At 41.4% G+C, this 17776-nt stretch overlaps 1 protein-coding gene across 5 annotated transcripts in view; it reads right to left on the bottom strand.

Moving 5' to 3' along the window:
- Positions 1-17390, bottom strand: part of DAAM2 (dishevelled associated activator of morphogenesis 2) — a 197074-nt gene extending 179684 nt beyond the window's left edge. For 3 of the 5 annotated variants that reach the window (XM_068676592.1, XM_068676596.1, XM_068676598.1), the window contains exons 1-2: positions 17260-17390; positions 120-254 (exon numbers count right to left, since the gene is read on the bottom strand). The gene's annotated coding sequence lies outside the window, so the exon portion shown is untranslated. Of the gene's footprint in view, positions 1-119; positions 255-11413; positions 11510-13749; positions 13829-17259 lie in introns of those variants that run through there. The other 2 variants (XM_068676594.1, XM_068676595.1) reach the window with 2 other exon arrangements.
- Between the last annotated feature and the right edge of the window lie 386 nt (positions 17391-17776).

Below are 17776 nucleotides of genomic sequence, written 5' to 3'. Positions count from 1 at the left end.
CCTGGGGAATGCAGGTTTTATCATGAAAGATAAACAGAACAAAAAGTGACAGCTAAAATCCCATTCCCAGTATTTTTAGGATTTCTACTCCCATGCCCATCCTGTAAATCAGAACTAACCTGGATGATCTGTGTAGTTTCTGATTTGTTCTTCTCTCTCTGTGTAGTTCTGTGTTCAGTTCAAGGCCTTGTCACATAGGAAAACTTCACCTTCAGATGACTTAGTACAGCTGCTTCGACAGTAGAGATGGTATTCTGGAGAAACAATTACAGATACATAGTTTGTTAGCTTTCTATCAATATAAAAGGCATCTACAATGTTTCAGTGACTTTGAAATGAAATTACAGAAGAAATGTGTACAGAAGTTCCAGTATGGCCTCTATTAACTTCAGTAAAGGGTTGGCCTTCCAGTGTTTTGGTGGAATCACTTCATCTGAAACCAGAATGATTGATATGTAGATACTTGGTATAAGAAGATTCAGGCAGTGGGTGTTATTTGTGCATGTAAAGTCAAAAAAGCACTTTAAATGCTTCTTTACTGAAGTACTCAACAGTGCACAGAGTACCCTGTAGAATCAAAGGTAGTATGACTACCTCACATGTACCTTTATATCTTCATCATCAATTGCATCTGCATTGTAGCAAAACTGTCAATTGATTACTCAACCCTTATCTTTGAGTGTGAGGAAATGATCCTAAGTGATCATTGTTAGAAGAAAAAAAAAATCCTTGCAGTGTGATTAACATACACAAAGATGGTTTTCAGCTGACAGAGAGCTATTGGCTCTGACTTCTTTGTATCAGCTGCTCTAGAGAAATGAGTTCGATCATTTAGGAGAAGAGATCTGTTATGAATTACTTACTTTTATCAGTCAGCTAATTTTCTTGTTATTGTTTTGTTGGTTGTTCCCCCCCCCCCCCCTTTTTTTTTTCGGTGTTATTAAAGCCAAATGATTATGCTCCAAGACATTCCACAATTGCTGCTGTACTGTCATTTTAGGAAATGCCATTAAAGTGACCTTCTCTTTGTTTGCTTCCCATGGCATTTAACTAAGCTGTTTTAAGAGAAACATCATTAAAATCATCAGTTATTCCGTGGGTGCATTAACTTTATTCATAGAAACTGAAGTCTTTGGGGGATAACAGAAACACAGGGCCTTGTTTTCACTTCACTAACCTAATTTTCCACTGAAGAAGCAGTATCAGTTTTAACACAGATTCATCAACATGGGGCAAACTCAGGATTTATTTATTTATCTATTTCTTTGAGAACTTGGTACTGATGAAAGATGACACATTAGAAACTTGAGAGAGTGAAGTCCTCTACTCAATCTCCGATTATATATAGCACAAGAAGCAATTCTACATGCCCTCCAAAAACCTTTCACCACAGTTCCTCATTTTTGCCCTGAAATAACTTATTATAAGAGGACATAGGACAGCACATACCAAATAGTACTTGGTCTTGCTAATAAGTGCCACCTGTGATCATAGTTGTTTTGACTCAGTCATAAGAAAAAAACAAGTAAGTTATCATAGACTCACAGAACAGCTGAGGTTGGAAGAGACCTTTGGCAATCGTCTACTCCAAAGCCCCTGCTCAAAGGAGGGGCAACAAAAGCAGGTTGCTTAGGGCACCATCCCATCAGGTTTTGAGAGTCTCCATGCATGGTGCCTCCACAACCTCTCTGGGCAGCTTGTTCCAGTGTTCGATTACCCTCACAGTAAAAGAATGTTGTTTTTTATTTGTATTGTTTTGTTTTTAATGTTTGAATGGAATTTCCTGTATTTCAATTAGTGCCCATTAACTCCTGCCCTGTCTCGGGGCACCACTGAGAAGCATCTCATTACGTCTGCTTTACTCCTCCCCATCAGCTATTTATATACATGGATAAGACCTCCTTAAGCCTTTTCTTCTCCAGGATAAACAGCTTCATCTCTCCCAGCTTCTCCTCCTATATCAGATGCTCCAGACTCTTAATCATCTTCACAGCCCATTGTTGGACTCTTTCTGGTATGTCCAGGTCTCTCTGCTGAAGGTTATCTCCTCTCATTCCTTGTATTAGTACTTTATGAGTCAGTCTATCCTGATATTCCCTTAAGAGCTATCCTTAGCCACGTGATTCACATGGCATTATATCTTCTCATCCATGAGTCTGAAAGTAGGGTAGCTTACCCTATGACACCTGCAATTGTAACAATTTTCCATTCTGATCCACTGAAACTGAATGTGAACATCTGACCACATTTGTTTTGCCACAAGTAATAATTAGAAGCTTATTTATCAAGCAGACCTGCTTATTTCTACAGCATTGTTGACGATCATGCTGTTTGATTCTGCATTTGTACCTTTGCATCTGTCAGTGACACAGGATCTCACTACCCAATCACATGACCTTTACAGGTTTTTCAAAAGCCTTCTGCTCATATTTTAGCCGTGTCAACATGTGGCCACATAACTAAATCCTATCCTAACTTGTGACAGTGTTTCTACAATACCTATCGTCCCCTAAAAGAAGTGAGCAAAGGTAACATGAATAAATACATGACTCAACAAAGCAAAGTGGCAGAAATTAAAACCTTTGATAATACCAAGTAAGCATACAGATTTTTTTACTGGGATAAGTTGAGCAACTCACTCGTGGCTCAACCACTTATGAATAATGTGGTCATCCTAAACACACAGAAATAAAAACTTTACAGCATCTTACAGCTGTGTTCATTCATTCATTCACTCACTCTTTCTTTGTCTCACAACTCTATAAAACCCATTCCTCATCTCAACAAAGAGAGTCGAAATACTCTGTTTAGATTTTCAGCCAGTGGTACAGCCACTGGTATTTCTATTAATTAATCTGGATGGCTGGAAAAACACAATTTTCTTTTTTTCTTAAGCCACTCAATCCATAATAAGACATCTCATTTGAGACCACAACTCTGTAGGAGGAGGCTAGATTTAATGCAAGGGAGACGGGACCTGATGCCAAGATTCTCTATCCACTTCTCCCCTTGACTCCCTCATGCTGTTGAAAAAATTACTTGGGGATATGGGGTAATTTTTCAACAAGGCAGGAAGAGTTTGCCTTGGAAAGTGTGTTGGTATTTGTTCATCCCCAGCTGAATTGTGTAGTGAATTTGAGAAATTATGATTCTGTATGTGTCACCGCAAGAGAAAACTCATCAGTAAAGTGCAACCTCTTTGACTAGTCTTCACTAACTTGAACATTTTTCCATGCATCTGAGCAGTCAGAGGAACAGATAAACCTTAAGATTTTTGTTGTTGTTGTTGCCACATCCAAATCATGAAGCTAATTCTCCACCTTTTCCTCTGCTCCAGTGCCAGCATAACAGGTCAATATTCCTTTACCATAAGGGGAACCAAAGAATTTGTCTTCAGATGCCCAATCTGCTCCCCAGTGCTGTTCCAGGAATACAAGTATATTCCAGAAAGCTTCCCTGTTTCAGCTTTCACTATTGCTGTGGCTTCTGGAAAACAGATGTACCATAGACATAGATATTTTATCACTTCTGTGCAAATGATTTTTTTTTTTTTCTGGTTAGAGAGCCAATGCAAAAAAACTCCCAGTTCTACAACATACGCCTAATACCTTATACAACCTTCTATCCATCCTGTCCTTCAAGTTAAGTCTAATAAATGAGTGTTCAAAGCTGGAGAAAAGGCATGAAGAGCATTCCCATTAATTCTGCATCTTTTCAAAGGAGCAAGCTGCAGGCCTAACCCCAAGTGACCGGGAAAGTGGAAAAACCCTGGCACCAAGTCCCCATCTTCCTAACACAACACGTAACAGGACTAGGATGTAACATCCGAGAAGAACAAGCAACAGGCACGCTTCTGTGTAGTCCTCATTCATCGCAAAGAAAGCTCCTGCCTCAGCTGACACTGGGGCAGTGTACCCCTGGGGCTTAAGAAGCATTGCCTGGCGCATTATCCATATGCAGTCCTAAGTGATTTTCTCAAAACAGCTGGTGGAGATGGAGCAGAGAAAGAGTGGTTTAATGCCAAATTTCTTCACTTGATGCAAATATCAACCCCCTTGAGTACCAATTTGGCATTCCTCAGCACAGACACACTCTGCTTTTGAAATATTTACCTTTCCTTTATTTTATAACCTTAAGAAAATGCTGGGAGGAATGTGAACTGTTTTGTTTTTTGTCTTCCTATGACGGCAGAGATTTATTTATAGCTAGGAACTGGAGGACAGTTCTCACGTGGCTGCTGAAAATTAAAACAGCATGTAGGGTTTTGTTTTGTTTTGCTTTTATGCCTTTGCCGCTACAATCTCTCCCTGCGTTCCCTAAACCCATGTTATTGTAACCAGAGCCACATTTTGCATTGCTACAATTGCAGGGTTATGTAAATTCCAAAGGCTTTAAAGGAAAGGGCCTGCAGATTCTGCTCTCAGCCTAGGGAAGTTGACACAAACAGTTATGCCCAACATCTAGGGAGAGGCAAAGGCATTCAAAAACTATCAACAGACAGGAAACACAAGTCTCAACCTCAGCATCGACTTGACGTTTTCTAAATCTTTTAGAACTTGCTGCTTTCCGTTACATTGGTTGTTCTCTAATTTTCAGTGTTGTGTTTTGCTATGGCAAGGGAATTTTCCTTCTACCACTCTCGCATGTCCTCTCTTGCTTTCCACTAGTACACACCAGTTTGTCTAGGAGAGCCAGCAACAGAAAGCTCTACAGTTACAAACAATCCAGGCTCAAGGAGACATTTTTATAGTTATGAAACTGCAACACATTGACTAGGATTACTTTATTCATGAACAGTTTTAGATTAAAAATAAAATTACACTAAAAAGAGAAAAAGCATACTCATGAAAGACAGCAATAGAACAAAGAGTATGCATCTGACCACTGCACGAGAAGCGTCCCTACTTTACAGCAAGTAGGGTAGGAGCAAGTGTGATACATGGTGCACGTCTGTGTGTGCCTGAGTAACCAAGCTGTAATGCTGACTCTAGCTGTGCATTTCTGTGTGGGCATGGGCAAGCCAATTCTTGTTTCTGACTCTCTAAAAGAGGGATAATAACGCCTGACTCAGAGTCAATATCAGAAGGCTTTGTGCAAGCTCGTCTTCTCCAGTTCCAGTATTAGACAACTCAGCTAAACAAGAAAAATATTTAGCATGCTTCTCCAGCCTTGCTTCTTGTTCAGCTCTAAATCACCGCTTGTCAAGTTCCACTGAAACCTCAGAAAAAAAACCTAGATCACATTATCTGTGAAGTATGTGGAGGTTTTGCACAGTATGGTGCACCCTGTTCATAGAAACATGCTAGTGAGAGCTCAGGGGAATTACTGTATTTGTGCAAAGGAGCAGCCAGAACTCCCCAACAAATTCAGCTTACACACACGGAAGGATGAGGCTGTGACACTACTCCAGCATGCTCCTTTCTACACTTGTTGAATTTTCCAGGCAACCTCAATCTTAGCGCAGCAGGTATAGAAAAGCAGGGGTTGCTGCATTGTTTACCCATCTCTTGTACCACATGGAGCTAGTCACAGTAAGTCCTCAGGAAAGTAACCAAGAAGCACTGCCTCACAGCCACGTAGGTCAGTGCCAAGCCAACGTATGAAGAGACACTCCAAGCAACTCCCAAGCTGTGGTATTTTAAAAACAGTCACTACACTGGAAGAGATGACCTCAGTAGCAGACAATAGTCCCTACTCAGCTGGTACTTACCGTTGCTACACAGGTAGTGATAGCTGTTGTTGCCAAAGTGCAGCTGTTTAAATCTTAAGAAAGATGAGACTCATTTCTGGAGCTGCAGCTACAGAGGACACCCACATCACAAACTGTACAAAATTAGAATGTAAAAACTGAAGGATCCACAAGTAATTAATATTTCTTGTAAATGTGGTCCCGAAGTTGGCCCAGTAGAACATAACTCCCAGACACAGAGAGGTGGAGTCCAAGAGATGATCTATATCAATTTCTTTTTGAAAGAGGACAGTTTTTTAGGGGTCTGTGAAGAGTCAGAAACAAGCAGCCAGAGGACAAACAGAAACCAGAAATAAAAGGCAGCTGTATTAAACTGTGTCCCACTCATAGTGCGCCTCATGACAAGTACCTGAGAACTACACATTTTGCTACACAAACCTTTAATCCTTACCTCAGAGATGACTAATTTAGTGCTCCAAAGCACTGTGAAGCACAGGCAAGAAACTTTGATACCCCATTAATATCAAATTCCTCTCAGATTTCAGTCTTAAACCTGCATCAAAGTTTATATAAGCCTCTAAATTACCAGCACTGCTTCCTATAGACATTGGTCTCTCATCCAAGTATTAAGAAAGGTGGAGGTTGCTTGGCTTTTGGTACTTGAAAAGTGTGCAGCCTGTAATTAATGGCCAAAGCAGCAGCATCGCTCCCATCTACAGCTCATTTGTTTGCTTGAGTAAACAAAACCCTTCCTTCCCTTCCATGTACTTTGACAGATACTGCTTGGCTCAGCACAGTTAGCAAAGCAGGCAGGACAAGGGGCCACTTAGTCAGCTCTGTGACACCATTTGCCAGCTGGAGACCTCCAATAGCTGACACAGTCCAAGCAAGGCAAAAAATCATAAAGTGCTAATAAACGTAACCACACTGACTCTTTGATACAGCACACAGGCCTGATGAAACAGGAATATAATGAAATCTTCCTACTGATACCAAATGGCAATAAGAAAATGAAAGGCCTGTGTCAGCCCTGTGGTTCAGTGTGGTGGGGTCTGGTTAGGCCCATATTGGATTCTCAGGACTATCATGTTCCACTGCTGGGTAAAGGAAGAAGGACAGAAAGAAATAACAGTTGTGACTATACGGATAGAAGGTGCATGTGTGTGTGTGCAAGGAAAGCTAAAAAACAAAACATGAAATGTTCTAATGCTCTCTAATGATGTAACTCAGGTGAGCTGCACATCATCCTCCAAGCAGCAGACTTCTCTTATCCTCTGTCCTTGCTGCAATCAGCTACACCCAAAAATATCTGGAGGGAAAATTATATCTGACACAGCCATGTTAAAAATGACCCAAACTAAGAAGTGGCAACTCTGAGGGTGTGGGAAAGTCTGCAAACAAATCACTGGGTGTGTCAGATACGCAGACGCTAATATAATGCGGTGATTACTGTGTCTCCTCAGTGAATATGTAAAAGTTAGCTTGGTGTTTTAAGAACCATGCACAGTGACCGATAAACAAACTTAAGTCTGGCTGTGTTTACCCAGGAGTAGTACAACGTTGACTGTAACCCCAAGGCTTCATGGGACACTCAGAACATAACTCAAGTCCAGAGATCCCGAACAAATCCAGCTTGGCATCTTTGATACATGGAGACTTCTTAGACTATTTCAAGGTATCACTGAACTGGGAGAAGTGCTTTTTGTGATACCCACCAGTACATTTGTTGGGGAGCTTCACTGTAGCTACAGTGCTCACCATTCCCCATTTTATCAGCCTCATAAGATACACACTGTGTGATCCAATCAAATGGCCAAATCAGGCCCTAGAAACAAGCCCCCAAAACTTTGGTGTGAAATTCAGCTTTAGAAATCCAAATGCAACTATAGGAACCTAGGGAACTCATGAACTTATGGCTATGCAGTTTAAACAGGAAACATACAAAATACAGCTTATGCATTCACACAGCCTGGGCTGTTTCATTACAAACAGGTGGGCAGGTACACAAACAAATAGATAACACATTGGAAAGCACATATCCTGACATGTGCAAACACCTAAGGGCAATTAATAGTAGTGGCCAGCCAGCAAAAGGAAGCCCAAGATAGAAAAAGGGGGATTTTTAATGGAAGTCTTGAGGATATTTCCTTTCTCTGGAGGTGTTGTCATCAAGTCTGGCAACAAATTGTCAAGCGCCCTCTAGCTTCTTTGTGAATTATATTTATTCCTGAAAGAGCTAAAGAATCCCAAAAGACCATGACTAACGAGCACTCCAAGGGATATCTGAAGTCTCTCCATATCCCTCGTACACTGTGTGTAACCATTCAGTATTGAGTACCCAGAACTGAACACGGCGTTTCCAGCACTGTTTCATCATATCTCAGAGACATACTTCCTCAGCAGGCTATTTGGATCAAAGAGTTAAGGCAACATCCCTGAAAGACAAGACAAGGCAACACACAGGGGAGACTTTTTCACCATCTGTGTCCATTTTAATTTGCTGCAGTCCCATATGTCACCAGGGGCTGTAGGATGTTCAATTGGATCCTGTGTCATGTGCATTCATGGGAGTATAGGACAAGGTCTTCATGTCCTGTTTCCTACAGCCCCAGACAATGCAGCCCAGGAGACTCCACGGAACATTTATCCCACTAATGTCACACATCAACTTTCCAAATGACCAGTGAGAAGTAGAATAAGGTAAGTTTTATGGCCTGAAGTGAGGCAGCCATTCTCATTCTTAGTTTAAAGCAGCTGACAATGACAAATTAGGCATTTCATTGTACAGAGGTATAGTATCATTTCCCTGATCTTTGATACCTGATTATAGAGAGCATAATTTCTTATTTGAAGAAGAATGCTCTATGGATAAAAATACATAAATCTGTGGATATTATATCTGAAAAGTGAGAAAAAGCAAAATACTGATGTGCACATAATCTGAATTGTAGGTGCAGACAAGTCCGTTCCTCCAGTTAGCTCTGTTGACATATCTTGCAAAAATCAAGGCCAGTAACTGAAAAATTAATTCTCAAGTCTGATGAAGCAGTTTTCTTCAACCACTTTTTATGAAAAGTACAGTGATACAATATTTTTATATTGATGTTTTATATTAGGTCAACTCCAGTTTGTATTTACAGTAAGTATTTTCTTAGATAAGGCTCCCATTTCACAGTAGCTTAGCTACACTAACAGATGCGTAAATCAGAAAGAGTATGGGCCTCTAGAGATGGCCCAATAGATGTGAACATACTAAACATCACCATTGTAAGTAAGCAGGAGATGAGGCAGTGTGGAGTTGCCTGCTAAATTTTGCCTCTGTTTAAACATAAAATGTGTCACAAAGGGCACAGTTGGACATTTATAGCTTAACACATGTCCCCCAGCAGGTACATGAAGCTACTCTAGATAAGCCCAGACACAGCTGGAAAACAGTTCATGGGTCCCCCAAGGCAAATTTCACCTAGTCAGAAAATGCATCTGTTTTTCTCCCTATAACGTAGCAATGGTGAGTGCCAAAGACTTTGTAACATTCACACAGGCTGCCTGAATCCTGATGACGATGAAAGGCTAAGGTCAAGCTTTGTACTTCTGGCATTGGCAACACATTTCAGGGCCTCTAAAACAGAGTCAGAGAAATTCACTCATTGGGATGCCTGACCCTCAGGGCAGTAAAAGTATGAAACAAGCAAGGAGGGCAAGTTCATATCTCAGTAGGGCACAGTTGGAAGACAGTTCATATTGGCAGGGCCGTAGCATGGTTATTACTCTACCCCTGCATAACAGTGCAGGAGGATGCTGACAGATCAGAGCACAGGCGAGAACAAAACCAACTGTCTCTCTGTGCATTCAGCTGTTAGAAACATAGTTTAATTGGTTCCCTCTGTATACACGGCTGCAAAAGTAGCAAAGGACTAACGTCCCCTCATGTTTGGTCAAGATCTTGCTTTCTTTCATCTGTTGTGCAGATGCTGATGGGGTCGCCTGCCTGGAGGGGGTCAGGATTCTGCCAAATGGATTTAAGCAGGGTACTCACAGTCCAGGCATCTCAGCTTAATAGCCAGTGACTCAGTGAGAAAACCAAGACTGTCTGCACAAAAGGATGGCTCCATTCCTGACAACATTTGTAAGAAAGAATGACACCCTGACAAACCCTCTCTGCAATTTTGTGCTGTTTAATCTAATAAGTAAACCCATTCTACCTAGCTAACTAGAGCAGGTCTCTTACAAGCAGTCATTACTGGAAGTACCTAAGTGTGAGTACCACTCTCAATGCAGGCAAAAGCCTAAATGAAGGGTGGAGGTGGTAAAGAGAAGAATTGGGAAATATAAGTAGATGCTTTGGGGGGCAGAACATAGGTTTAGGAGAAGAAAGGAAGGGGAGGAGTGCAAATCCTTTGCAGTAGGGTGATACACTTGTATTCTAGAAGCAGAGTTTGGGTGAATACATGGCTTACCTAAAAGGCAGGAGACAAAAGATAACAATGATAAAGGTGGTGTTACAATATTTTAGTTAATTGCCATGCCTTCATCAAAGTAACATGTCAGAGGATATACACATAACTGAAAAATAAAAAGAAGGAGGGGGTGTCTAACCTACCTGCAATGAGAGTGTTTATACAATAGTGCAGACTCCTGTCAGGTTGCAGGCATCTGAATAAGCCATGCTTCAGTTTCATGGAGTGCTAAGTCCATTAATATTTGTAAAGTGCTTGGAAATTTTTCAAAGGAAACTGCTGAATGGAAAAATAAATTGCTAACTATATAAAATCTCTTCCCTTTATCCTCACACATTGATATAATGTAAGATTGAAGACAATATTCTCATGGTTTAACTTATGCTGGTTAAATACAGCATTGCTTCAGTTCCGTCAGAAACAATCTGGTTAATGAGCATACCATACCCACTGCACTCAAGGGCTTGATCTTAAATCAATGCAAAATACAGATCCAGTGGCTGATGATATATTGACTACAGGTTTTCAGAGAGGAACTGGACTGTTGTAACATTTTGGGGGAACAAAATAGTTCCATGTCAGAGGGAAATCATGTTACATGTTAAAAGTTAAAAGAGTCCAGGAAACTTCTACACACAGATCAGCAGAGGCAAGGATGCTTATAGGATTCTACAGTAGTTTCATTCCTTCTTGAAAAGGTTGCTCTCTTTGACCTGACAAGGAAAGGAGCAGAATTGGCAGGCTGATGCAGAGCAACATGGAATTCCCACATATTTCTGTCACAGCCTTCTGAGATTTGAAAGAAAACAGATGACAGCCTAGGACCAAGAGCGTGCAAATAGATTAATGATTTTTCAAGACCAGCCTGAAACATCTAAAAATAGCTTTAAACATTTTTTAAAAGCACTGAGCTTCCCTAGAAAATGGAAGCACTGGCAATATTTGTTATTCATTAAACATAGTATTGATAAGTACACCTGATTAAAATGTTGAGATTTAGAGAAATATTTAAATCAAAAGAAAATGCAAAGCATTTCTAAAAATAACTGGAGGAGTGCTAGCAAATTAAATCCTTTCTGCAAAAAATTGACAGTGTTTGTAATCCAGTTTTGAAATGGGGAACAGGGAGAGCTGCCAGTCGCTTTCTTTCACTGGCAAGAAGGTACAGACAGTACTAAAAATGAAAGTATATTTTCTCCATGTTCATTCTTGACATTGAAAAGACTTCTCTAAAACATGAATAAGTTTCTGAAGGTTTATGAAGTACCTGATCAGGCTCCTCAGCCCACATTTTAGGAGTATGACTGTTTCTCCTGCACAGAACAGATGAAACATCCAAGGATCTTCAGTGTTTTGACTCTTGAAGACTACAGGAATATAGAAATTGACTTCAATGGCTCAGGTCAGAAGTCCATCAAAACTAGTATCTTATCTCCAAGATACTTCTAGTAGTATCTTATAGTATCTTCTTGTATCTTGTAGTACTTCTTGTAGTATCTTATCTCCAAGATACTACAAGATTGGTCAGCTGTAAATGGTTAGGGAAATCAAACAAAAATACCATACATAGTCTGATCCTACTCCTGCTCAATTCTTTTAGTTGTTCAGGACCAGAAGATGGGAGTACAGCCAGATAATCAGGTTTAATAGCTACCAGTGGACCTATCCCCTGAGATTTCTCATCTCTTCCCACAGCTTTGTCCTGGGAGAAGTGTTTTGCTGCATGATATCAAAGCCATGAAATGTAGACTTGCATGATCAAACCCAGCCTTGATTATGCTCATTGGCAGAAGTGTTCCTTCTCCCTACAGTACATGTATTTCCTTTTTTAATTTACAGAAATTCCCTGGGAACATATCTTCAGCACAGACCTTAAAAAGCAAAATTGGACCTGATGACTTACTTTTAAGATGAATATTTTCCTATGGGGGTATTGTGTAAACTGCAGTGTCTTAAGACTTCATGGCTTATTAATTCAGCTATTTAAGCAGATAAAAGCATTGTTCCTTGAAAGAGCAAACAAAATACAAAGCCCCTCAAACCAGGCTTGTTCACTACCTTGAAAAATAAAAGCTGTAAGAGTAAAAATGCTTCCTTGTTAATACCTTCTTTAAAAAGTGATACACCAAGGAGACAGAGGAGAGCTTTTGGGTCCCACAGATATGCTTTGTCCTCAGTTCAGAGAAGATTTGGGCTGGCACAAGCATTGCCTGCATTTAAGTCATTCTGGGACACAGTGAAGAAGAAAATACTCTGAATGAAAGCAAATGTCAACTTCAAAGCTCATGACTAGTAATATCAACTGCAGTTATTATTACTTTGAAGTCAGCAAGCACTTGTTATTTAGGGAGGGAGCCTATTCCTCCCTCACTGCCAAGTTTTCCTCTGTTCCTCAAGGTTACTTCTCTTTCCATTTTCCTGCAGTCTAAACACATCATTCTGATCTCCCGCCCCTACTCCTTAAATTCCATCTTGTCCCTTTCTTATCTACTTCCCTCTTTCCACCTTAAGTCTCTCTAATTCCTAACTCCAGAGAACCCTTATCACTGGTATAAGCCTGCAATACTCTCAGAATAACTTTTCTACTAAATCCAGAAACCACAGGAGCTTCTCTTGGTCAGGTTTGTTACTCAGCGTTGTCCCCAAACTAAAAAACTCCTACTATGAGAAGATATTATCTGACACCACAGAGATCACTGGAGAAGCCAGAATTTCAAGTGTTGAAATACCACATGGAAAACAAATTGAAAATATAACTCTAACATGCAACATGAAATCTGGACAGCATGTACACTGGACACAAACCTTAAGGGAAATACTTTGTAGGGAAAAGCATGTTTGACCATTATCAGGCCCACATTTAACAGACAGCCCTAAGAAATCTTGAGCCTGTGTTGCCAGCGGGAATGCTTAGTGTGCGATGTGTTCATGGTCATGTGGCTACGTGGTTCTCAGCAAATCAAAGCAGGGCACATCCTGCATATTTCAAGAAAAACAGAATATGAGCACAGGACTGACATACCAAAGCTCATGGGAGCTTCTGGCAACATGGGGTACATTCCTCTGTGACTTCTGCTGCTGTGAAACAGCAGTAACTTCACTGACTTGCAGAGAGTTACACTGCTGTAAAAAGCACGTGAGAAGAATCAAACCCACTGTGTAGATTTGCCCAAGCCAGTCAGCCAACATTTCAAAAGCAGCTTATAATTTTGGCTGTCTTAGTTTTCAAGCATCTCAGCGCCTTAACGAGACACTAAAAATAAAGAGCCAAAATTACAGGTTACTTTGCACAACTTGGGACTCAGTTTCTCTGGACCAAATTCTGATGCTATTTGAACTTACTTCTAATTGAAGCCTAGAATAAGTTTTCTGAACAATACAGAATTACAAAAAAACTTTGACTAGTACAAATGACAGCAGGCTTGCACTGTCTGTGCCTCAGGTCACTCATTACCACTATGAAGGCACTGAGCCAAATCCTCAGCTGAAATACATTTGTCCTAGCTACATGGGAGCCCCCACACCTATATACACTGGCTGAGAACCCATCCTAATAAATCCCATTTAACTAATTTACATAGCTCTATGAAATTTAATACCTACACAGAGCTTGGAAGATAAGTCCTCAGCCTGATACACACAGAGTAGTACCAAACAGAAGGAACTTCAGTGTTAAATGGAACTGCCAAAAGAGGAGAAACGAGTTAAATTTACTGTGTGTTAGTATAGATTCTGAGTCATACGACTACCAGTTTTCTGGAATTACATCATTTCAAAGGAGCGGATTATTAGGAAGCATGGCTAGTGAAACAGAAGAGTATTAGAGACACTACTGTCAATCAATAACACAACAAAAAGCAGAAGAAAATACACACAAATTATTCCACCCAATGAAAATTAGAGCAGTCAGTTTTCTTTTAATTGAGGAACATGCTGTGCTCACCTGGGGCTGCAGGAGCAGGGAAGAGAGAGGGTCAGATCACCATAGGATTGACCCAGGTTTGAAAATTCATAACAATTAAAGCACCAAGAGCCAAACCTCCCACACATCCTTCCCCTAAGTGTCAGGAAATGGTGTCCCCTGATTGCTCAACAGCTGGGTCAGATGGCTGGCCTGGGGTGACTAGATGGTTTTTTGGGATTCCATCGGACCTTGGGGGAAATTTTATGGCAATTAAGGCAGATGGAGCAAAACCAGAACTATCTGAGATGCCTTCGAGCTCTCGTTGTGCCTCCCTGCCAAAAAAAATGTAGTCAGTGCATGCCATGTCTGGACTTAGTAAGGAAAATTTTTGGAACTGATTTCAAGATGAACCGAATGATCTCTGCTCTACGTGAGGAGCACAATCAAAATAACCAGCAGGAACAGCAGCAGACAAGTGATACAGTGTGGTAAGGCCACTAAGATATTCAGAGAATTTGCTTACTCAGCTCTCTGAAACCATGAGACAGCATTTCAGTACACATAATATAGACCTCTAAAACCTCAGGGCAGCATTGTGACTGTCATAAACTCTAATAGGGAACTGCTTTCTGTTTCACAAAGCAAAACTGAAAAGACATCTGCCCTGTCTGCATTGTGATTATTTCGAACACATCTAAGGGTAGTGTCCATCAGTGGAAGAACTATCATTTCCCTGGCTGATATAGGGAATCCAAACTCAAGGATGCTGAGTGACAGCCCATGACTTCTTATGAGACACTGTTTATCTCTTGCAAGATCAGTAACTCTTTTCCCAGTCCCCCTCCCATCCTTCCCCCAGAGGGAATAACTTCTGGGATAACTTCTCCCCTAAACAGCCCACAAGGAACTTCCAAACTCACAGCACCCTGCAGGTTGTGTAATTCCCCAGTGAGATTCCAGGGTGGAGGACAGAGAGAGAAACTGAAACGGAAAGGAAGCAGTCAGCTTAAATCACCACAAATGTGGAATTTTCTCCTCCTTGGTCCCTCTTCCCACCCTCGCAGCTTTCTCCAGTTAGTTCTAAATTGCCCAATGCACTTGAAACAGATCAAGTGCTGAATCAAATAAAGTATCCTTTGCTCCCAGACACTTGTCTCAGATGTTAAAGCTCTCAAGCTTTTACTGGGGCAAACAGGTTCCTAACAAATTATTAGAGTTTTTAAGGATTTGTTTTCCTTCACATTGCCAGCCAACATGATAAAGTAGTTTCTAGGAAAAGGAGCTGCTAAGCTGCTGGGAGCAAAATCCGGTAAGAAATAAAGCAGAAAAAGGAAAGGGGTTCTGATATATCAGGGTAAAGCAGCGCAAACCCCAAATCAACTCCTTCCAAGTCCGGAGGCTCCACTTCCAAAGTACATTCCCAGCTCTAAGACTACAGGCTCCCTTACACACGCACTCAGTACGGTCTCTTTTTCTCCTGCTCAATCTACCTTGCTTTGCACAGCATGGCACCCCCAGCAGCAATTAGACCTTCAATATCTGCCCAGTAAGGGCCACCCCATCACACCACCCAGCACAGTGGCTACATCAACCACACAGCCACAGAGATAGGGACGTGCCTGCAGTTGCTTTCAGGACAGATAATTCTGCCCAGTTTCATTCTGCAGGGGTGATTCGTGTAAAACTCTCTTCTCCCCATCCTCACCTTCACTTCCTCCTGCCCCATCAACCCACTCTGCCACCTCCAGGGGTAAAAGCATTTGCAGACTTATTCTCTCACCAAAACAACTCAGCTCATGGAGCAGTGACTTGCAACAGCCTTTCTTGCAACTGCTTGTTGGCTGAAGCCAATTACAAGCAGCATACCGTACTACATTGTGCAACTCTCTTAGCTCCTGCTTCTCAGCCCAGCTTCATGCTCATGTTCAAGAGCATCAGGTCTCCCTCCAGCACCTGCCCACAGCAAGCACCCTCTAAATGGCAAAGAATTTTCCAGAGCTGCAAGTGCTAGCTAAGTACACCAGCTTCATACAGGAAGCAACAAACACTTCCACCCACCTGGGGAAACCAGCTGGTTCTGTCAAGGGTTTGATTAGGGAAGATGGCACTGAGTATGACAGCTGTGGCCCCAGAACTGCTCCCACCTCTGCTGGGGAGTGAATGAGGGGCATCCAGGTGGGTGAGGGTAGAGGGAGGTAAGGTTAACGGCACTAAATTTTAATTGTAAATAAATAAAGTTGAGTGCCCCACTGAAAACACCTCATCTCTGTGGGGCAGGATTGGGAATCTCTGGATTGCTGAGGTTAAAAAAAAGGAAGAAAAAAAAAAGAAAAAAAAAAATAAAAAAAAAAAAAAAGAAAAAGAATCACTAAGAATCCTTAAGATTTACACTGTTTGTCTGCAGTATTACCTCTGCAGGTTTTTCACTAAGAGAATTCAATTCCAGTAGCTGCCTCCTGCATGTGTCACCCTGTTACAGCTAATTTCTGGATGTGAGATGCCTTTTCCCTCTGCAGAAACAGTGGTTTCCCGTAATATCAAGCTATTGCAGACTCAAGGCACTAAGTTTGTCAGACTTAGCAAGCAATATCCTATACTCACATTAGGATTTTTTACCATCAAGAGCCTGGCAAACAGAAGTAGGATAGGACTGCACTGTCAGAGAGCCAGGAAGTTTCCTGACCTCCCCATAAGGAAAGAGGAGCTATTTGCTGGACAACATGACAAGGGATTAAAGAGTTAAACAGATCCTACATTGTGAAATGCACTAAGGAAGTTGGGTTTTGCCTAGGGATTATATGGGATTTTGCTCTTCTGATACCAGAACATGAAGGAGATGGATTTTAGTTAATTTTGTAGTCTTCCAAAGATACGTCCTTCCCTCTCCTTTCCCAGCCTCCCGCATCCCCCATCACCTCCATCCATTTACAGAGTCATGCAATAGCCTGCATGGTCAGCCCCTCTGCATACCTTTGGGAGAAGCAATCAAGCCAAACCTGAATCCTTGTGCTGCCAAGCTGGCTTCAGGGTCTTTCAGAGAAGAATTAAAAAGAAAGGAAAAGAAGAAAAAAAAAAAAAAAAAAAGAAAAGAAAAGGAAAAAAAAAAAAAAAAACAAAGGGAAAAAAAAAAAAGCAAGCAGTACTTGTAGGGATTTGTTCTTGAAAACAAGCAAAAATAAGAGAAGAGTTGCTGCAGCAGCTGCACTTACACTGTAGTGCCTGTGTCTCTGTGCAGTTCCTCCCTGTTCTGCAGCCCTATAATCCACATAGAGAAATGCCTCTGCTGTTCCTCTCGCTGGCTGTACTGTTGCAGTGAGACTGGAACTGCTGCTGTTTTCAGTTTCAGACCAGCCTCTCTCTCCAAATCCTCTGACGTCAGGCAGCCTCTAAGAGATATTTATGGCATGAACGGTCTAAAAGTTTCTCTAGGTAAAGCCTAGATTGCAGTTCTTTGGGATTTGTAAATTTTACACCTTTGGATAGAAACCACTCCAAGGGGGGTCAGGGAGGAAATGGTGGGCAACTACAGATGTGGTTGTGTAAGTCCCTGGCAAAAGGCAATCCCTGTACTTTTCTGCCCATGGTATATTATATCCACACCCAGGATGTAACTATCTGCCATGCAAGTCCCCATTTGGAAAGCAGTATTTTCCAGTCTCTCAGTTGTGCCTAAACAGTGTTCGCTTCAAGCCTGGCAAAGAGGCCTCGCTCCTAGCCCACAGCCCT

Source organism: Anas acuta, chromosome 3 (assembly GCF_963932015.1).
Source record: "Anas acuta chromosome 3, bAnaAcu1.1, whole genome shotgun sequence".
NCBI classification, from domain to species: Eukaryota; Metazoa; Chordata; class Aves; order Anseriformes; family Anatidae; genus Anas; species Anas acuta.
The sequence above is the reverse complement of the archived record's forward strand: the minus strand, read 5'-3'. Positions and strand labels throughout refer to the sequence as shown.